This window comes from Lissotriton helveticus, chromosome 1_2 (genome assembly GCF_964261635.1).
Source record: "Lissotriton helveticus chromosome 1_2, aLisHel1.1, whole genome shotgun sequence".
In the NCBI taxonomy this organism is placed as follows: domain Eukaryota; kingdom Metazoa; phylum Chordata; class Amphibia; order Caudata; family Salamandridae; genus Lissotriton; species Lissotriton helveticus.
Genome location: NC_136058.1, coordinates 339,139,399 through 339,156,084, shown reverse-complemented (window position 1 = coordinate 339,156,084; position 16,686 = coordinate 339,139,399). Strand labels below are relative to the sequence as shown.

Sequence of the window (16,686 nt, the reverse complement as noted above, 5' to 3'; positions counted from 1 at the left end):
GGCATACAAGGGGATGTAGCTCAGTGGTAGAGCGCATGCTTTGCATGTATGAGGCCCCGGGTTCAATCCCCGGCATCTCCAGACTTTTGCCATGCTTATCTTGGATTTTGGCTGAAAACTAGGCTGGCTGTCAGTATTAAGGAAGAGTTATGTCATGCAACTGGGATACGAACCCCACTTAAACTGTGAGACGTGTGCCTTGGAAAACCCCATGAAATGGGGCTATCTCATTTTTGATGCTTATAGAACCAAAGAATCTTACTTGTTTAAGCCATCAAAGTGATGATTAATCTTGGCAATCTTAATACATTTAGGATAGAAATCGGTGGCAGCCATCTTGGTCATTGGTAAGGGTTCTTCCTCTAAACCAGAGACTCTCTACAGTAGCTTCAAGAAAAACTGAATATGTTGCCTTTACTCTACTGATTTTTCCATTCTCTTTCCTTTCAAAAATGAACCCAAAATGCATGTTCTTGAAGCTGGGTGCGTGGTAATGACTCCCATAACTTTCTGTCATTTTTCTCACGGTTAAAGCCTTCCATCCATTTGCCACCAATGCTTCCTAAGGTCTTTGTATCAAAGTTCCTTTCCTTTCTGTAAAATTCATCATTGCGGCGCCCCTGCTTTTCACCAAGCCAAGACGGAACATCCACTTTGGTGTGAAATCCTCCTTTGAGGTGATAAGACGTAACTCACAGTGTGCTCTCAGAAGTGGTAGCTTTGAGAGGGAGCCGCGATTAATATTGATGATTTTCATCTGTCTGCTCCTGGTCCCCACCCCCCACAACCTTTCTTGAGCGAGAGGTAATTTCAGTGCTATGAGCTTCTGCTACCCCTCCTTCGATAGCTCAGTTGGTAGAGCGGAGGACTGTAGCATTAATTCGGGCATCCTTAGGTCGCTGGTTCAAATCCGGCTCGAAGGATTTTGTGGTTTCATTTCCATGTCTTTTGCTGTTAATCAACAATACCTTCCGTTGATTATGAAAAAGTCCCCGAGCTTCGATAAATACTGGAAAAGAAGCGTACTCTATCTGCTTTCAAAGGGAATTGATGACATAGTCATCGCTAGGGGAGGCGTGAAGAACAGTAAAGGAAACCTGCTGATCAAAACTGCTACCAAAGCATTGCATTAGTACATGTATGCCCTTGGCAGACTTCCAATTGCATTGCACCACGGTAGCTGCTTGGCAGCCAATCACACTGTGACTTGCCTTCAATTTGAGTGTCCACCGATGGGCAAGAGGGCATAGCCAATGGAATCATCCCCCGAAAGGCTGAGCAAGCTGGAAAGTAGACCAACAGTTTACACATTTGGGGAAATCCTGAGAAGTTTTGCATTCCAAACTGAGCAAATAAAAGCCCTGCCGGAGAATCGAACCCTGATTGCACTAAGTATATGCTCCATGAAGACAGCCCTCACGTAAGGCGTGGGCAATTTCATGCCTGACACTTTACATTCTAGTCTCAAATCGAGACTTTGCAGTCCGTGGGCTCCAGAGTCTCCTTGCATCCAGCAAAACTTTAGAGAGCAGTGGAGGGGATGTAGCTCAGTGGTAGAGCGCATGCTTCGCATGTATGAGGCCCCGGGTTCAATCCCCGGCATCTCCAGGAGTCGCTGTTCTGTATCTCGGCTTTTTCCAGAAGGCTAGCCTGCCACCTTGTGGAAAGTTGAGGTTTCTCAGGCAGTTGGGGGGTCAGAACCCCACTCAAATAGGTTGCATTGAAAAATATTGTTTGAAATAGGCATAGTTTCCACTTTTCAAGAAAATCTGAGAATTTTGCTTGCCAAAAGGAGGAAATAAATGCCCTCTCTGAGGATCGAACTCAGGACCTTCAGATTATGAGACTGACGCGCTGCCTACTGCGCTAAGAAGGCTGCACACAAGCATCTCTAAACAAGACTATAGACCAGGAAGATAATCCAGGTGCGAGGCTTAAGGATTTTCCTGACTGAGACTTTATGCTGCAGTGTCAAGTGGGTTGACTTGGCAGACACTTACATTCAGGGTTTCCATGCATACAGTAAAACTTGGCATACAAGGGGATGTAGCTCAGTGGTAGAGCGCATGCTTTGCATGTATGAGGCCCCGGGTTCAATCCCCGGCATCTCCAGACTTTTGCCATGCTTATCTTGGATTTTGGCAGAAAACTAGGCTGGCTGTCAGTATTAAGGAAGAGATATGTCATGCAACTGGGATACGAACCCCACTTAAACTGTGAGACGTGTGCCTTGGAAAACCCCATGAAATGGGGCTATCTCATTTTTGATGCTTATAGAACCAAAGAATCTTACTTGTTTAAGCCATCAAAGTGATGATTAATCTTGGCAATCTTAATACATTTAGGATAGAAATCGGTGGCAGCCATCTTGGTCATTGGTAAGGGTTCTTCCTCTAAACCAGAGACTCTCTACAGTAGCTTCAAGAAAAACTGAATATGTTGCCTTTACTCTACTGATTTTTCCATTCTCTTTCCTTTCAAAAATGAACCCAAAATGCATGTTCTTGAAGCTGGGTGCGTGGTAATGACTCCCATAACTTTCTGTCATTTTTCTCACGGTTAAAGCCTTCCATCCATTTGCCACCAATGCTTCCTAAGGTCTTTGTATCAAAGTTCCTTTCCTTTCTGTAAAATTCATCATTGCGGCGCCCCTGCTTTTCACCAAGCCAAGACGGAACATCCACTTTGGTGTGAAATCCTCCTTTGAGGTGATAAGACGTAACTCACAGTGTGCTCTCAGAAGTGGTAGCTTTGAGAGGGAGCCGCGATTAATATTGATGATTTTCATCTGTCTGCTCCTGGTCCCCACCCCCCACAACCTTTCTTGAGCGAGAGGTAATTTCAGTGCTATGAGCTTCTGCTACCCCTCCTTCGATAGCTCAGTTGGTAGAGCGGAGGACTGTAGCATTAATTCGGGCATCCTTAGGTCGCTGGTTCAAATCCGGCTCGAAGGATTTTGTGGTTTCATTTCCATGTCTTTTGCTGTTAATCAACAATACCTTCCGTTGATTATGAAAAAGTCCCCGAGCTTCGATAAATACTGGAAAAGAAGCGTACTCTATCTGCTTTCAAAGGGAATTGATGACATAGTCATCGCTAGGGGAGGCGTGAAGAACAGTAAAGGAAACCTGCTGATCAAAACTGCTACCAAAGCATTGCATTAGTACATGTATGCCCTTGGCAGACTTCCAATTGCATTGCACCACGGTAGCTGCTTGGCAGCCAATCACACTGTGACTTGCCTTCAATTTGAGTGTCCACCGATGGGCAAGAGGGCATAGCCAATGGAATCATCCCCCGAAAGGCTGAGCAAGCTGGAAAGTAGACCAACAGTTTACACATTTGGGGAAATCCTGAGAAGTTTTGCATTCCAAACTGAGCAAATAAAAGCCCTGCCGGAGAATCGAACCCTGATTGCACTAAGTATATGCTCCATGAAGACAGCCCTCACGTAAGGCGTGGGCAATTTCATGCCTGACACTTTACATTCTAGTCTCAAATCGAGACTTTGCAGTCCGTGGGCTCCAGAGTCTCCTTGCATCCAGCAAAACTTTAGAGAGCAGTGGAGGGGATGTAGCTCAGTGGTAGAGCGCATGCTTCGCATGTATGAGGCCCCGGGTTCAATCCCCGGCATCTCCAGGAGTCGCTGTTCTGTATCTCGGCTTTTTCCAGAAGGCTAGCCTGCCACCTTGTGGAAAGTTGAGGTTTCTCAGGCAGTTGGGGGGTCAGAACCCCACTCAAATAGGTTGCATTGAAAAATATTGTTTGAAATAGGCATAGTTTCCACTTTTCAAGAAAATCTGAGAATTTTGCTTGCCAAAAGGAGGAAATAAATGCCCTCTCTGAGGATCGAACTCAGGACCTTCAGATTATGAGACTGACGCGCTGCCTACTGCGCTAAGAAGGCTGCACACAAGCATCTCTAAACAAGACTATAGACCAGGAAGATAATCCAGGTGCGAGGCTTAAGGATTTTCCTGACTGAGACTTTATGCTGCAGTGTCAAGTGGGTTGACTTGGCAGACACTTACATTCAGGGTTTCCATGCATACAGTAAAACTTGGCATACAAGGGGATGTAGCTCAGTGGTAGAGCGCATGCTTTGCATGTATGAGGCCCCGGGTTCAATCCCCGGCATCTCCAGACTTTTGCCATGCTTATCTTGGATTTTGGCAGAAAACTAGGCTGGCTGTCAGTATTAAGGAAGAGATATGTCATGCAACTGGGATACGAACCCCACTTAAACTGTGAGACGTGTGCCTTGGAAAACCCCATGAAATGGGGCTATCTCATTTTTGATGCTTATAGAACCAAAGAATCTTACTTGTTTAAGCCATCAAAGTGATGATTAATCTTGGCAATCTTAATACATTTAGGATAGAAATCGGTGGCAGCCATGTTGGTCATTGGTAAGGGTTCTTCCTCTAAACCAGAGACTCTCTACAGTAGCTTCAAGAAAAACTGAATATGTTGCCTTTACTCTACTGATTTTTCCATTCTCTTTCCTTTCAAAAATGAACCCAAAATGCATGTTCTTGAAGCTGGGTGCGTGGTAATGACTCCCATAACTTTCTGTCATTTTTCTCACGGTTAAAGCCTTCCATCCATTTGCCACCAATGCTTCCTAAGGTCTTTGTATCAAAGTTCCTTTCCTTTCTGTAAAATTCATCATTGCGGCGCCCCTGCTTTTCACCAAGCCAAGACGGAACATCCACTTTGGTGTGAAATCCTCCTTTGAGGTGATAAGACGTAACTCACAGTGTGCTCTCAGAAGTGGTAGCTTTGAGAGGGAGCCGCGATTAATATTGATGATTTTCATCTGTCTGCTCCTGGTCCCCACCCCCCACAACCTTTCTTGAGCGAGAGGTAATTTCAGTGCTATGAGCTTCTGCTACCCCTCCTTCGATAGCTCAGTTGGTAGAGCGGAGGACTGTAGCATTAATTCGGGCATCCTTAGGTCGCTGGTTCAAATCCGGCTCGAAGGATTTTGTGGTTTCATTTCCATGTCTTTTGCTGTTAATCAACAATACCTTCCGTTGATTATGAAAAAGTCCCCGAGCTTCGATAAATACTGGAAAAGAAGCGTACTCTATCTGCTTTCAAAGGGAATTGATGACATAGTCATCGCTAGGGGAGGCGTGAAGAACAGTAAAGGAAACCTGCTGATCAAAACTGCTACCAAAGCATTGCATTAGTACATGTATGCCCTTGGCAGACTTCCAATTGCATTGCACCACGGTAGCTGCTTGGCAGCCAATCACACTGTGACTTGCCTTCAATTTGAGTGTCCACCGATGGGCAAGAGGGCATAGCCAATGGAATCATCCCCCGAAAGGCTGAGCAAGCTGGAAAGTAGACCAACAGTTTACACATTTGGGGAAATCCTGAGAAGTTTTGCATTCCAAACTGAGCAAATAAAAGCCCTGCCGGAGAATCGAACCCTGATTGCACTAAGTATATGCTCCATGAAGACAGCCCTCACGTAAGGCATGGGCAATTTCATGCCTGACACTTTACATTCTAGTCTCAAATCGAGACTTTGCAGTCCGTGGGCTCCAGAGTCTCCTTGCATCCAGCAAAACTTTAGAGGGCAGTGGAGGGGATGTAGCTCAGTGGTAGAGCGCATGCTTCGCATGTATGAGGCCCCGGGTTCAATCCCCGGCATCTCCAGGAGTCGCTGTTCTGTATCTCGGCTTTTTCCAGAAGGCTAGCCTGCCACCTTGTGGAAAGTTGAGGTTTCTCAGGCAGTTGGGGGGTCAGAACCCCACTCAAATAGGTTGCATTGAAAAATATTGTTTGAAATAGGCATAGTTTCCACTTTTCAAGAAAATCTGAGAATTTTGCTTGCCAAAAGGAGGAAATAAATGCCCTCTCTGAGGATCGAACTCAGGACCTTCAGATTATGAGACTGACGCGCTGCCTACTGCGCTAAGAAGGCTGCACACAAGCATCTCTAAACAAGACTATAGACCAGGAAGATAATCCAGGTGCGAGGCTTAAGGATTTTCCTGACTGAGACTTTATGCTGCAGTGTCAAGTGGGTTGACTTGGCAGACACTTACATTCAGGGTTTCCATGCATACAGTAAAACTTGGCATACAAGGGGATGTAGCTCAGTGGTAGAGCGCATGCTTTGCATGTATGAGGCCCCGGGTTCAATCCCCGGCATCTCCAGACTTTTGCCATGCTTATCTTGGATTTTGGCTGAAAACTAGGCTGGCTGTCAGTATTAAGGAAGAGTTATGTCATGCAACTGGGATACGAACCCCACTTAAACTGTGAGACGTGTGCCTTGGAAAACCCCATGAAATGGGGCTATCTCATTTTTGATGCTTATAGAACCAAAGAATCTTACTTGTTTAAGCCATCAAAGTGATGATTAATCTTGGCAATCTTAATACATTTAGGATAGAAATCGGTGGCAGCCATCTTGGTCATTGGTAAGGGTTCTTCCTCTAAACCAGAGACTCTCTACAGTAGCTTCAAGAAAAACTGAATATGTTGCCTTTACTCTACTGATTTTTCCATTCTCTTTCCTTTCAAAAATGAACCCAAAATGCATGTTCTTGAAGCTGGGTGCGTGGTAATGACTCCCATAACTTTCTGTCATTTTTCTCACGGTTAAAGCCTTCCATCCATTTGCCACCAATGCTTCCTAAGGTCTTTGTATCAAAGTTCCTTTCCTTTCTGTAAAATTCATCATTGCGGCGCCCCTGCTTTTCACCAAGCCAAGACGGAACATCCACTTTGGTGTGAAATCCTCCTTTGAGGTGATAAGACGTAACTCACAGTGTGCTCTCAGAAGTGGTAGCTTTGAGAGGGAGCCGCGATTAATATTGATGATTTTCATCTGTCTGCTCCTGGTCCCCACCCCCCACAACCTTTCTTGAGCGAGAGGTAATTTCAGTGCTATGAGCTTCTGCTACCCCTCCTTCGATAGCTCAGTTGGTAGAGCGGAGGACTGTAGCATTAATTCGGGCATCCTTAGGTCGCTGGTTCAAATCCGGCTCGAAGGATTTTGTGGTTTCATTTCCATGTCTTTTGCTGTTAATCAACAATACCTTCCGTTGATTATGAAAAAGTCCCCGAGCTTCGATAAATACTGGAAAAGAAGCGTACTCTATCTGCTTTCAAAGGGAATTGATGACATAGTCATCGCTAGGGGAGGCGTGAAGAACAGTAAAGGAAACCTGCTGATCAAAACTGCTACCAAAGCATTGCATTAGTACATGTATGCCCTTGGCAGACTTCCAATTGCATTGCACCACGGTAGCTGCTTGGCAGCCAATCACACTGTGACTTGCCTTCAATTTGAGTGTCCACCGATGGGCAAGAGGGCATAGCCAATGGAATCATCCCCCGAAAGGCTGAGCAAGCTGGAAAGTAGACCAACAGTTTACACATTTGGGGAAATCCTGAGAAGTTTTGCATTCCAAACTGAGCAAATAAAAGCCCTGCCGGAGAATCGAACCCTGATTGCACTAAGTATATGCTCCATGAAGACAGCCCTCACGTAAGGCGTGGGCAATTTCATGCCTGACACTTTACATTCTAGTCTCAAATCGAGACTTTGCAGTCCGTGGGCTCCAGAGTCTCCTTGCATCCAGCAAAACTTTAGAGAGCAGTGGAGGGGATGTAGCTCAGTGGTAGAGCGCATGCTTCGCATGTATGAGGCCCCGGGTTCAATCCCCGGCATCTCCAGGAGTCGCTGTTCTGTATCTCGGCTTTTTCCAGAAGGCTAGCCTGCCACCTTGTGGAAAGTTGAGGTTTCTCAGGCAGTTGGGGGGTCAGAACCCCACTCAAATAGGTTGCATTGAAAAATATTGTTTGAAATAGGCATAGTTTCCACTTTTCAAGAAAATCTGAGAATTTTGCTTGCCAAAAGGAGGAAATAAATGCCCTCTCTGAGGATCGAACTCAGGACCTTCAGATTATGAGACTGACGCGCTGCCTACTGCGCTAAGAAGGCTGCACACAAGCATCTCTAAACAAGACTATAGACCAGGAAGATAATCCAGGTGCGAGGCTTAAGGATTTTCCTGACTGAGACTTTATGCTGCAGTGTCAAGTGGGTTGACTTGGCAGACACTTACATTCAGGGTTTCCATGCATACAGTAAAACTTGGCATACAAGGGGATGTAGCTCAGTGGTAGAGCGCATGCTTTGCATGTATGAGGCCCCGGGTTCAATCCCCGGCATCTCCAGACTTTTGCCATGCTTATCTTGGATTTTGGCAGAAAACTAGGCTGGCTGTCAGTATTAAGGAAGAGATATGTCATGCAACTGGGATACGAACCCCACTTAAACTGTGAGACGTGTGCCTTGGAAAACCCCATGAAATGGGGCTATCTCATTTTTGATGCTTATAGAACCAAAGAATCTTACTTGTTTAAGCCATCAAAGTGATGATTAATCTTGGCAATCTTAATACATTTAGGATAGAAATCGGTGGCAGCCATCTTGGTCATTGGTAAGGGTTCTTCCTCTAAACCAGAGACTCTCTACAGTAGCTTCAAGAAAAACTGAATATGTTGCCTTTACTCTACTGATTTTTCCATTCTCTTTCCTTTCAAAAATGAACCCAAAATGCATGTTCTTGAAGCTGGGTGCGTGGTAATGACTCCCATAACTTTCTGTCATTTTTCTCACGGTTAAAGGCTTCCATCCATTTGCCACCAATGCTTCCTAAGGTCTTTGTATCAAAGTTCCTTTCCTTTCTGTAAAATTCATCATTGCGGCGCCCCTGCTTTTCACCAAGCCAAGACGGAACATCCACTTTGGTGTGAAATCCTCCTTTGAGGTGATAAGACGTAACTCACAGTGTGCTCTCAGAAGTGGTAGCTTTGAGAGGGAGCCGCGATTAATATTGATGATTTTCATCTGTCTGCTCCTGGTCCCCACCCCCCACAACCTTTCTTGAGCGAGAGGTAATTTCAGTGCTATGAGCTTCTGCTACCCCTCCTTCGATAGCTCAGTTGGTAGAGCGGAGGACTGTAGCATTAATTCGGGCATCCTTAGGTCGCTGGTTCAAATCCGGCTCGAAGGATTTTGTGGTTTCATTTCCATGTCTTTTGCTGTTAATCAACAATACCTTCCGTTGATTATGAAAAAGTCCCCGAGCTTCGATAAATACTGGAAAAGAAGCGTACTCTATCTGCTTTCAAAGGGAATTGATGACATAGTCATCGCTAGGGGAGGCGTGAAGAACAGTAAAGGAAACCTGCTGATCAAAACTGCTACCAAAGCATTGCATTAGTACATGTATGCCCTTGGCAGACTTCCAATTGCATTGCACCACGGTAGCTGCTTGGCAGCCAATCACACTGTGACTTGCCTTCAATTTGAGTGTCCACCGATGGGCAAGAGGGCATAGCCAATGGAATCATCCCCCGAAAGGCTGAGCAAGCTGGAAAGTAGACCAACAGTTTACACATTTGGGGAAATCCTGAGAAGTTTTGCATTCCAAACTGAGCAAATAAAAGCCCTGCCGGAGAATCGAACCCTGATTGCACTAAGTATATGCTCCATGAAGACAGCCCTCACGTAAGGCGTGGGCAATTTCATGCCTGACACTTTACATTCTAGTCTCAAATCGAGACTTTGCAGTCCGTGGGCTCCAGAGTCTCCTTGCATCCAGCAAAACTTTAGAGGGCAGTGGAGGGGATGTAGCTCAGTGGTAGAGCGCATGCATGTATGAGGCCCCGGGTTCAATCCCCGGCATCTCCAGGAGTCGCTGTTCTGTATCTCGGCTTTTTCCAGAAGGCTAGCCTGCCACCTTGTGGAAAGTTGAGGTTTCTCAGGCAGTTGGGGGGTCAGAACCCCACTTAAATAGGTTGCATTGAAAAATATTGTTTGAAATAGGCATAGTTTCCACTTTTCAAGAAAATCTGAGAATTTTGCTTGCCAAAAGGAGGAAATAAATGCCCTCTCTGAGGATCGAACTCAGGACCTTCAGATTATGAGACTGACGCGCTGCCTACTGCGCTAAGAAGGCTGCACACAAGCATCTCTAAACAAGACTATAGACCAGGAAGATAATCCAGGTGCGAGGCTTAAGGATTTTCCTGACTGAGACTTTATGCTGCAGTGTCAAGTGGGTTGACTTGGCAGACACTTACATTCAGGGTTTCCATGCATACAGTAAAACTTGGCATACAAGGGGATGTAGCTCAGTGGTAGAGCGCATGCTTTGCATGTATGAGGCCCCGGGTTCAATCCCCGGCATCTCCAGACTTTTGCCATGCTTATCTTGGATTTTGGCAGAAAACTAGGCTGGCTGTCAGTATTAAGGAAGAGATATGTCATGCAACTGGGATACGAACCCCACTTAAACTGTGAGACGTGTGCCTTGGAAAACCCCATGAAATGGGGCTATCTCATTTTTGATGCTTATAGAACCAAAGAATCTTACTTGTTTAAGCCATCAAAGTGATGATTAATCTTGGCAATCTTAATACATTTAGGATAGAAATCGGTGGCAGCCATCTTGGTCATTGGTAAGGGTTCTTCCTCTAAACCAGAGACTCTCTACAGTAGCTTCAAGAAAAACTGAATATGTTGCCTTTACTCTACTGATTTTTCCATTCTCTTTCCTTTCAAAAATGAACCCAAAATGCATGTTCTTGAAGCTGGGTGCGTGGTAATGACTCCCATAACTTTCTGTCATTTTTCTCACGGTTAAAGGCTTCCATCCATTTGCCACCAATGCTTCCTAAGGTCTTTGTATCAAAGTTCCTTTCCTTTCTGTAAAATTCATCATTGCGGCGCCCCTGCTTTTCACCAAGCCAAGACGGAACATCCACTTTGGTGTGAAATCCTCCTTTGAGGTGATAAGACGTAACTCACAGTGTGCTCTCAGAAGTGGTAGCTTTGAGAGGGAGCCGCGATTAATATTGATGATTTTCATCTGTCTGCTCCTGGTCCCCACCCCCCACAACCTTTCTTGAGCGAGAGGTAATTTCAGTGCTATGAGCTTCTGCTACCCCTCCTTCGATAGCTCAGTTGGTAGAGCGGAGGACTGTAGCATTAATTCGGGCATCCTTAGGTCGCTGGTTCAAATCCGGCTCGAAGGATTTTGTGGTTTCATTTCCATGTCTTTTGCTGTTAATCAACAATACCTTCCGTTGATTATGAAAAAGTCCCCGAGCTTCGATAAATACTGGAAAAGAAGCGTACTCTATCTGCTTTCAAAGGGAATTGATGACATAGTCATCGCTAGGGGAGGCGTGAAGAACAGTAAAGGAAACCTGCTGATCAAAACTGCTACCAAAGCATTGCATTAGTACATGTATGCCCTTGGCAGACTTCCAATTGCATTGCACCACGGTAGCTGCTTGGCAGCCAATCACACTGTGACTTGCCTTCAATTTGAGTGTCCACCGATGGGCAAGAGGGCATAGCCAATGGAATCATCCCCCGAAAGGCTGAGCAAGCTGGAAAGTAGACCAACAGTTTACACATTTGGGGAAATCCTGAGAAGTTTTGCATTCCAAACTGAGCAAATAAAAGCCCTGCCGGAGAATCGAACCCTGATTGCACTAAGTATATGCTCCATGAAGACAGCCCTCACGTAAGGCGTGGGCAATTTCATGCCTGACACTTTACATTCTAGTCTCAAATCGAGACTTTGCAGTCCGTGGGCTCCAGAGTCTCCTTGCATCCAGCAAAACTTTAGAGGGCAGTGGAGGGGATGTAGCTCAGTTGTAGAGCGCATGCTTTGCATGTATGAGGCCCTGGGTTCAATCCCCGGCATCTCCAGGAGTCGCAGTTCTGTATCTCGGCTTTTTCCAGAAGGCTAGCCTGCCACCTTGTGGAAAGTTGAGGTTTCTCAGGCAGTTGGGGGGTCAGAACCCCACTTAAATAGGTTGCATTGAAAAATATTGTTTGAAATAGGCATAGTTTCCACTGTTCAAGAAAATCTGAGAATTTTGCTTGCCAAAAGGAGGAAATAATTGCCCTCTCTGAGGATCGAACTCAGGACCTTCAGATTATGAGACTGACGCGCTGCCTACTGCGCTAAGAAGGCTGCACACAAGCATCTCTAAACAAGACTATAGACCAGGAAGATAATCCAGGTGCGAGGCTTAAGGATTTTCCTGACTGAGACTTTATGCTGCAGTGTCAAGTGGGTTGACTTGGCAGACACTTACATTCAGGGTTTCCATGCATACAGTAAAACTTGGCATATAAGGGGATGTAGCTCAGTGGTAGAGCGCATGCTTTGCATGTATGAGGCCCCGGGTTCAATCCCCGGCATCTCCAGACTTTTGCCATGCTTATCTTGGATTTTGGCAGAAAACTAGGCTGGCTGTCAGTATTAAGGAAGAGATATGTCATGCAACTGGGATACGAACCCCACTTAAACTGTGAGACGTGTGCCTTGGAAAACCCCATGAAATGGGGCTATCTCATTTTTGATGCTTATAGAACCAAAGAATCTTACTTGTTTAAGCCATCAAAGTGATGATTAATCTTGGCAATCTTAATACATTTAGGATAGAAATCGGTGGCAGCCATCTTGGTCATTGGTAAGGGTTCTTCCTCTAAACCAGAGACTCTCTACAGTAGCTTCAAGAAAAACTGAATATGTTGCCTTTACTCTACTGATTTTTCCATTCTCTTTCCTTTCAAAAATGAACCCAAAATGCATGTTCTTGAAGCTGGGTGCGTGGTAATGACTCCCATAACTTTCTGTCATTTTTCTCACGGTTAAAGGCTTCCATCCATTTGCCACCAATGCTTCCTAAGGTCTTTGTATCAAAGTTCCTTTCCTTTCTGTAAAATTCATCATTGCGGCGCCCCTGCTTTTCACCAAGCCAAGACGGAACATCCACTTTGGTGTGAAATCCTCCTTTGAGGTGATAAGACGTAACTCACAGTGTGCTCTCAGAAGTGGTAGCTTTGAGAGGGAGCCGCGATTAATATTGATGATTTTCATCTGTCTGCTCCTGGTCCCCACCCCCCACAACCTTTCTTGAGCGAGAGGTAATTTCAGTGCTATGAGCTTCTGCTACCCCTCCTTCGATAGCTCAGTTGGTAGAGCGGAGGACTGTAGCATTAATTCGGGCATCCTTAGGTCGCTGGTTCAAATCCGGCTCGAAGGATTTTGTGGTTTCATTTCCATGTCTTTTGCTGTTAATCAACAATACCTTCCGTTGATTATGAAAAAGTCCCCGAGCTTCGATAAATACTGGAAAAGAAGCGTACTCTATCTGCTTTCAAAGGGAATTGATGACATAGTCATCGCTAGGGGAGGCGTGAAGAACAGTAAAGGAAACCTGCTGATCAAAACTGCTACCAAAGCATTGCATTAGTACATGTATGCCCTTGGCAGACTTCCAATTGCATTGCACCACGGTAGCTGCTTGGCAGCCAATCACACTGTGACTTGCCTTCAATTTGAGTGTCCACCGATGGGCAAGAGGGCATAGCCAATGGAATCATCCCCCGAAAGGCTGAGCAAGCTGGAAAGTAGACCAACAGTTTACACATTTGGGGAAATCCTGAGAAGTTTTGCATTCCAAACTGAGCAAATAAAAGCCCTGCCGGAGAATCGAACCCTGATTGCACTAAGTATATGCTCCATGAAGACAGCCCTCACGTAAGGCGTGGGCAATTTCATGCCTGACACTTTACATTCTAGTCTCAAATCGAGACTTTGCAGTCCGTGGGCTCCAGAGTCTCCTTGCATCCAGCAAAACTTTAGAGGGCAGTGGAGGGGATGTAGCTCAGTGGTAGAGCGCATGCATGTATGAGGCCCCGGGTTCAATCCCCGGCATCTCCAGGAGTCGCTGTTCTGTATCTCGGCTTTTTCCAGAAGGCTAGCCTGCCACCTTGTGGAAAGTTGAGGTTTCTCAGGCAGTTGGGGGGTCAGAACCCCACTTAAATAGGTTGCATTGAAAAATATTGTTTGAAATAGGCATAGTTTCCACTTTTCAAGAAAATCTGAGAATTTTGCTTGCCAAAAGGAGGAAATAAATGCCCTCTCTGAGGATCGAACTCAGGACCTTCAGATTATGAGACTGACGCGCTGCCTACTGCGCTAAGAAGGCTGCACACAAGCATCTCTAAACAAGACTATAGACCAGGAAGATAATCCAGGTGCGAGGCTTAAGGATTTTCCTGACTGAGACTTTATGCTGCAGTGTCAAGTGGGTTGACTTGGCAGACACTTACATTCAGGGTTTCCATGCATACAGTAAAACTTGGCATACAAGGGGATGTAGCTCAGTGGTAGAGCGCATGCTTTGCATGTATGAGGCCCCGGGTTCAATCCCCGGCATCTCCAGACTTTTGCCATGCTTATCTTGGATTTTGGCAGAAAACTAGGCTGGCTGTCAGTATTAAGGAAGAGATATGTCATGCAACTGGGATACGAACCCCACTTAAACTGTGAGACGTGTGCCTTGGAAAACCCCATGAAATGGGGCTATCTCATTTTTGATGCTTATAGAACCAAAGAATCTTACTTGTTTAAGCCATCAAAGTGATGATTAATCTTGGCAATCTTAATACATTTAGGATAGAAATCGGTGGCAGCCATCTTGGTCATTGGTAAGGGTTCTTCCTCTAAACCAGAGACTCTCTACAGTAGCTTCAAGAAAAACTGAATATGTTGCCTTTACTCTACTGATTTTTCCATTCTCTTTCCTTTCAAAAATGAACCCAAAATGCATGTTCTTGAAGCTGGGTGCGTGGTAATGACTCCCATAACTTTCTGTCATTTTTCTCACGGTTAAAGGCTTCCATCCATTTGCCACCAATGCTTCCTAAGGTCTTTGTATCAAAGTTCCTTTCCTTTCTGTAAAATTCATCATTGCGGCGCCCCTGCTTTTCACCAAGCCAAGACGGAACATCCACTTTGGTGTGAAATCCTCCTTTGAGGTGATAAGACGTAACTCACAGTGTGCTCTCAGAAGTGGTAGCTTTGAGAGGGAGCCGCGATTAATATTGATGATTTTCATCTGTCTGCTCCTGGTCCCCACCCCCCACAACCTTTCTTGAGCGAGAGGTAATTTCAGTGCTATGAGCTTCTGCTACCCCTCCTTCGATAGCTCAGTTGGTAGAGCGGAGGACTGTAGCATTAATTCGGGCATCCTTAGGTCGCTGGTTCAAATCCGGCTCGAAGGATTTTGTGGTTTCATTTCCATGTCTTTTGCTGTTAATCAACAATACCTTCCGTTGATTATGAAAAAGTCCCCGAGCTTCGATAAATACTGGAAAAGAAGCGTACTCTATCTGCTTTCAAAGGGAATTGATGACATAGTCATCGCTAGGGGAGGCGTGAAGAACAGTAAAGGAAACCTGCTGATCAAAACTGCTACCAAAGCATTGCATTAGTACATGTATGCCCTTGGCAGACTTCCAATTGCATTGCACCACGGTAGCTGCTTGGCAGCCAATCACACTGTGACTTGCCTTCAATTTGAGTGTCCACCGATGGGCAAGAGGGCATAGCCAATGGAATCATCCCCCGAAAGGCTGAGCAAGCTGGAAAGTAGACCAACAGTTTACACATTTGGGGAAATCCTGAGAAGTTTTGCATTCCAAACTGAGCAAATAAAAGCCCTGCCGGAGAATCGAACCCTGATTGCACTAAGTATATGCTCCATGAAGACAGCCCTCACGTAAGGCGTGGGCAATTTCATGCCTGACACTTTACATTCTAGTCTCAAATCGAGACTTTGCAGTCCGTGGGCTCCAGAGTCTCCTTGCATCCAGCAAAACTTTAGAGGGCAGTGGAGGGGATGTAGCTCAGTGGTAGAGCGCATGCTTCGCATGTATGAGGCCCCGGGTTCAATCCCCGGCATCTCCAGGAGTCGCTGTTCTGTATCTCGGCTTTTTCCAGAAGGCTAGCCTGCCACCTTGTGGAAAGTTGAGGTTTCTCAGGCAGTTGGGGGGTCAGAACCCCACTTAAATAGGTTGCATTGAAAAATATTGTTTGAAATAGGCATAGTTTCCACTTTTCAAGAAAATCTGAGAATTTTGCTTGCCAAAAGGAGGAAATAAATGCCCTCTCTGAGGATCGAACTCAGGACCTTCAGATTATGAGACTGACGCGCTGCCTACTGCGCTAAGAAGGCTGCACACAAGCATCTCTAAACAAGACTATAGACCAGGAAGATAATCCAGGTGCGAGGCTTAAGGATTTTCCTGACTGAGACTTTATGCTGCAGTGTCAAGTGGGTTGACTTGGCAGACACTTACATTCAGGGTTTCCATGCATACAGTAAAACTTGGCATACAAGGGGATGTAGCTCAGTGGTAGAGCGCATGCTTTGCATGTATGAGGCCCCGGGTTCAATCCCCGGCATCTCCAGACTTTTGCCATGCTTATCTTGGATTTTGGCAGAAAACTAGGCTGGCTGTCAGTATTAAGGAAGAGATATGTCATGCAACTGGGATACGAACCCCACTTAAACTGTGAGACGTGTGCCTTGGAAAACCCCATGAAATGGGGCTATCTCATTTTTGATGCTTATAGAACCAAAGAATCTTACTTGTTTAAGCCATCAAAGTGATGATTAATCTTGGCAATCTTAATACATTTAGGATAGAAATCGGTGGCAGCCATCTTGGTCATTGGTAAGGGTTCTTCCTCTAAACCAGAGACTCTCTACAGTAGCTTCAAGAAAAACTGAATATGTTGCCTTTACTCTACTGATTTTTCCATTCTCTTTCCTTTC

At 45.4% G+C, this 16,686-nt stretch overlaps 31 non-coding genes across 31 annotated transcripts; 23 read left to right on the top strand and 8 right to left on the bottom strand.

Moving 5' to 3' along the window:
- The first annotated feature begins 9 nt into the window (after window positions 1–9).
- Window positions 10–81, top strand: TRNAA-UGC (transfer RNA alanine (anticodon UGC)). Its single transcript has one exon. It is a non-coding gene; the product is annotated as a tRNA-Ala (tRNA).
- Window positions 82–837: 756 nt separating this feature from the next.
- On the top strand, window positions 838–923 carry TRNAY-GUA (transfer RNA tyrosine (anticodon GUA)). Its single transcript is given in 2 exon segments — window positions 838–874; window positions 888–923. It is a non-coding gene; the product is annotated as a tRNA-Tyr (tRNA).
- Window positions 924–1,536: 613 nt separating this feature from the next.
- Window positions 1,537–1,608, top strand: TRNAA-CGC (transfer RNA alanine (anticodon CGC)). Its single transcript has one exon. It is a non-coding gene; the product is annotated as a tRNA-Ala (tRNA).
- A 195-nt stretch (window positions 1,609–1,803) lies between these two features.
- Window positions 1,804–1,876, bottom strand: TRNAM-CAU (transfer RNA methionine (anticodon CAU)). The gene has a single exon. It is a non-coding gene; the product is annotated as a tRNA-Met (tRNA).
- A 164-nt stretch (window positions 1,877–2,040) lies between these two features.
- On the top strand, window positions 2,041–2,112 carry TRNAA-UGC (transfer RNA alanine (anticodon UGC)). Its single transcript has one exon. It is a non-coding gene; the product is annotated as a tRNA-Ala (tRNA).
- A 756-nt stretch (window positions 2,113–2,868) lies between these two features.
- Window positions 2,869–2,954, top strand: TRNAY-GUA (transfer RNA tyrosine (anticodon GUA)). The gene is given in 2 exon segments: window positions 2,869–2,905; window positions 2,919–2,954. It is a non-coding gene; the product is annotated as a tRNA-Tyr (tRNA).
- Window positions 2,955–3,567: 613 nt separating this feature from the next.
- Window positions 3,568–3,639, top strand: TRNAA-CGC (transfer RNA alanine (anticodon CGC)). The gene has a single exon. It is a non-coding gene; the product is annotated as a tRNA-Ala (tRNA).
- A 195-nt stretch (window positions 3,640–3,834) lies between these two features.
- Window positions 3,835–3,907, bottom strand: TRNAM-CAU (transfer RNA methionine (anticodon CAU)). The gene has a single exon. It is a non-coding gene; the product is annotated as a tRNA-Met (tRNA).
- A 164-nt stretch (window positions 3,908–4,071) lies between these two features.
- Window positions 4,072–4,143, top strand: TRNAA-UGC (transfer RNA alanine (anticodon UGC)). Its single transcript has one exon. It is a non-coding gene; the product is annotated as a tRNA-Ala (tRNA).
- Window positions 4,144–4,899: 756 nt separating this feature from the next.
- Window positions 4,900–4,985, top strand: TRNAY-GUA (transfer RNA tyrosine (anticodon GUA)). Its single transcript is given in 2 exon segments — window positions 4,900–4,936; window positions 4,950–4,985. It is a non-coding gene; the product is annotated as a tRNA-Tyr (tRNA).
- Window positions 4,986–5,598: 613 nt separating this feature from the next.
- Window positions 5,599–5,670, top strand: TRNAA-CGC (transfer RNA alanine (anticodon CGC)). Its single transcript has one exon. It is a non-coding gene; the product is annotated as a tRNA-Ala (tRNA).
- A 195-nt stretch (window positions 5,671–5,865) lies between these two features.
- On the bottom strand, window positions 5,866–5,938 carry TRNAM-CAU (transfer RNA methionine (anticodon CAU)). The gene has a single exon. It is a non-coding gene; the product is annotated as a tRNA-Met (tRNA).
- Window positions 5,939–6,102: 164 nt separating this feature from the next.
- Window positions 6,103–6,174, top strand: TRNAA-UGC (transfer RNA alanine (anticodon UGC)). Its single transcript has one exon. It is a non-coding gene; the product is annotated as a tRNA-Ala (tRNA).
- A 756-nt stretch (window positions 6,175–6,930) lies between these two features.
- On the top strand, window positions 6,931–7,016 carry TRNAY-GUA (transfer RNA tyrosine (anticodon GUA)). The gene is given in 2 exon segments: window positions 6,931–6,967; window positions 6,981–7,016. It is a non-coding gene; the product is annotated as a tRNA-Tyr (tRNA).
- Window positions 7,017–7,629: 613 nt separating this feature from the next.
- Window positions 7,630–7,701, top strand: TRNAA-CGC (transfer RNA alanine (anticodon CGC)). Its single transcript has one exon. It is a non-coding gene; the product is annotated as a tRNA-Ala (tRNA).
- A 195-nt stretch (window positions 7,702–7,896) lies between these two features.
- On the bottom strand, window positions 7,897–7,969 carry TRNAM-CAU (transfer RNA methionine (anticodon CAU)). Its single transcript has one exon. It is a non-coding gene; the product is annotated as a tRNA-Met (tRNA).
- Window positions 7,970–8,133: 164 nt separating this feature from the next.
- On the top strand, window positions 8,134–8,205 carry TRNAA-UGC (transfer RNA alanine (anticodon UGC)). Its single transcript has one exon. It is a non-coding gene; the product is annotated as a tRNA-Ala (tRNA).
- Window positions 8,206–8,961: 756 nt separating this feature from the next.
- On the top strand, window positions 8,962–9,047 carry TRNAY-GUA (transfer RNA tyrosine (anticodon GUA)). The gene is given in 2 exon segments: window positions 8,962–8,998; window positions 9,012–9,047. It is a non-coding gene; the product is annotated as a tRNA-Tyr (tRNA).
- An 875-nt stretch (window positions 9,048–9,922) lies between these two features.
- On the bottom strand, window positions 9,923–9,995 carry TRNAM-CAU (transfer RNA methionine (anticodon CAU)). The gene has a single exon. It is a non-coding gene; the product is annotated as a tRNA-Met (tRNA).
- A 164-nt stretch (window positions 9,996–10,159) lies between these two features.
- On the top strand, window positions 10,160–10,231 carry TRNAA-UGC (transfer RNA alanine (anticodon UGC)). Its single transcript has one exon. It is a non-coding gene; the product is annotated as a tRNA-Ala (tRNA).
- Window positions 10,232–10,987: 756 nt separating this feature from the next.
- On the top strand, window positions 10,988–11,073 carry TRNAY-GUA (transfer RNA tyrosine (anticodon GUA)). Its single transcript is given in 2 exon segments — window positions 10,988–11,024; window positions 11,038–11,073. It is a non-coding gene; the product is annotated as a tRNA-Tyr (tRNA).
- A 613-nt stretch (window positions 11,074–11,686) lies between these two features.
- Window positions 11,687–11,758, top strand: TRNAA-UGC (transfer RNA alanine (anticodon UGC)). The gene has a single exon. It is a non-coding gene; the product is annotated as a tRNA-Ala (tRNA).
- Window positions 11,759–11,953: 195 nt separating this feature from the next.
- TRNAM-CAU (transfer RNA methionine (anticodon CAU)) lies at window positions 11,954–12,026 on the bottom strand. The gene has a single exon. It is a non-coding gene; the product is annotated as a tRNA-Met (tRNA).
- A 164-nt stretch (window positions 12,027–12,190) lies between these two features.
- On the top strand, window positions 12,191–12,262 carry TRNAA-UGC (transfer RNA alanine (anticodon UGC)). The gene has a single exon. It is a non-coding gene; the product is annotated as a tRNA-Ala (tRNA).
- A 756-nt stretch (window positions 12,263–13,018) lies between these two features.
- Window positions 13,019–13,104, top strand: TRNAY-GUA (transfer RNA tyrosine (anticodon GUA)). Its single transcript is given in 2 exon segments — window positions 13,019–13,055; window positions 13,069–13,104. It is a non-coding gene; the product is annotated as a tRNA-Tyr (tRNA).
- An 875-nt stretch (window positions 13,105–13,979) lies between these two features.
- On the bottom strand, window positions 13,980–14,052 carry TRNAM-CAU (transfer RNA methionine (anticodon CAU)). The gene has a single exon. It is a non-coding gene; the product is annotated as a tRNA-Met (tRNA).
- Window positions 14,053–14,216: 164 nt separating this feature from the next.
- TRNAA-UGC (transfer RNA alanine (anticodon UGC)) lies at window positions 14,217–14,288 on the top strand. The gene has a single exon. It is a non-coding gene; the product is annotated as a tRNA-Ala (tRNA).
- A 756-nt stretch (window positions 14,289–15,044) lies between these two features.
- On the top strand, window positions 15,045–15,130 carry TRNAY-GUA (transfer RNA tyrosine (anticodon GUA)). Its single transcript is given in 2 exon segments — window positions 15,045–15,081; window positions 15,095–15,130. It is a non-coding gene; the product is annotated as a tRNA-Tyr (tRNA).
- A 613-nt stretch (window positions 15,131–15,743) lies between these two features.
- On the top strand, window positions 15,744–15,815 carry TRNAA-CGC (transfer RNA alanine (anticodon CGC)). Its single transcript has one exon. It is a non-coding gene; the product is annotated as a tRNA-Ala (tRNA).
- A 195-nt stretch (window positions 15,816–16,010) lies between these two features.
- On the bottom strand, window positions 16,011–16,083 carry TRNAM-CAU (transfer RNA methionine (anticodon CAU)). The gene has a single exon. It is a non-coding gene; the product is annotated as a tRNA-Met (tRNA).
- Window positions 16,084–16,247: 164 nt separating this feature from the next.
- TRNAA-UGC (transfer RNA alanine (anticodon UGC)) lies at window positions 16,248–16,319 on the top strand. The gene has a single exon. It is a non-coding gene; the product is annotated as a tRNA-Ala (tRNA).
- Window positions 16,320–16,686: the final 367 nt, after the last annotated feature.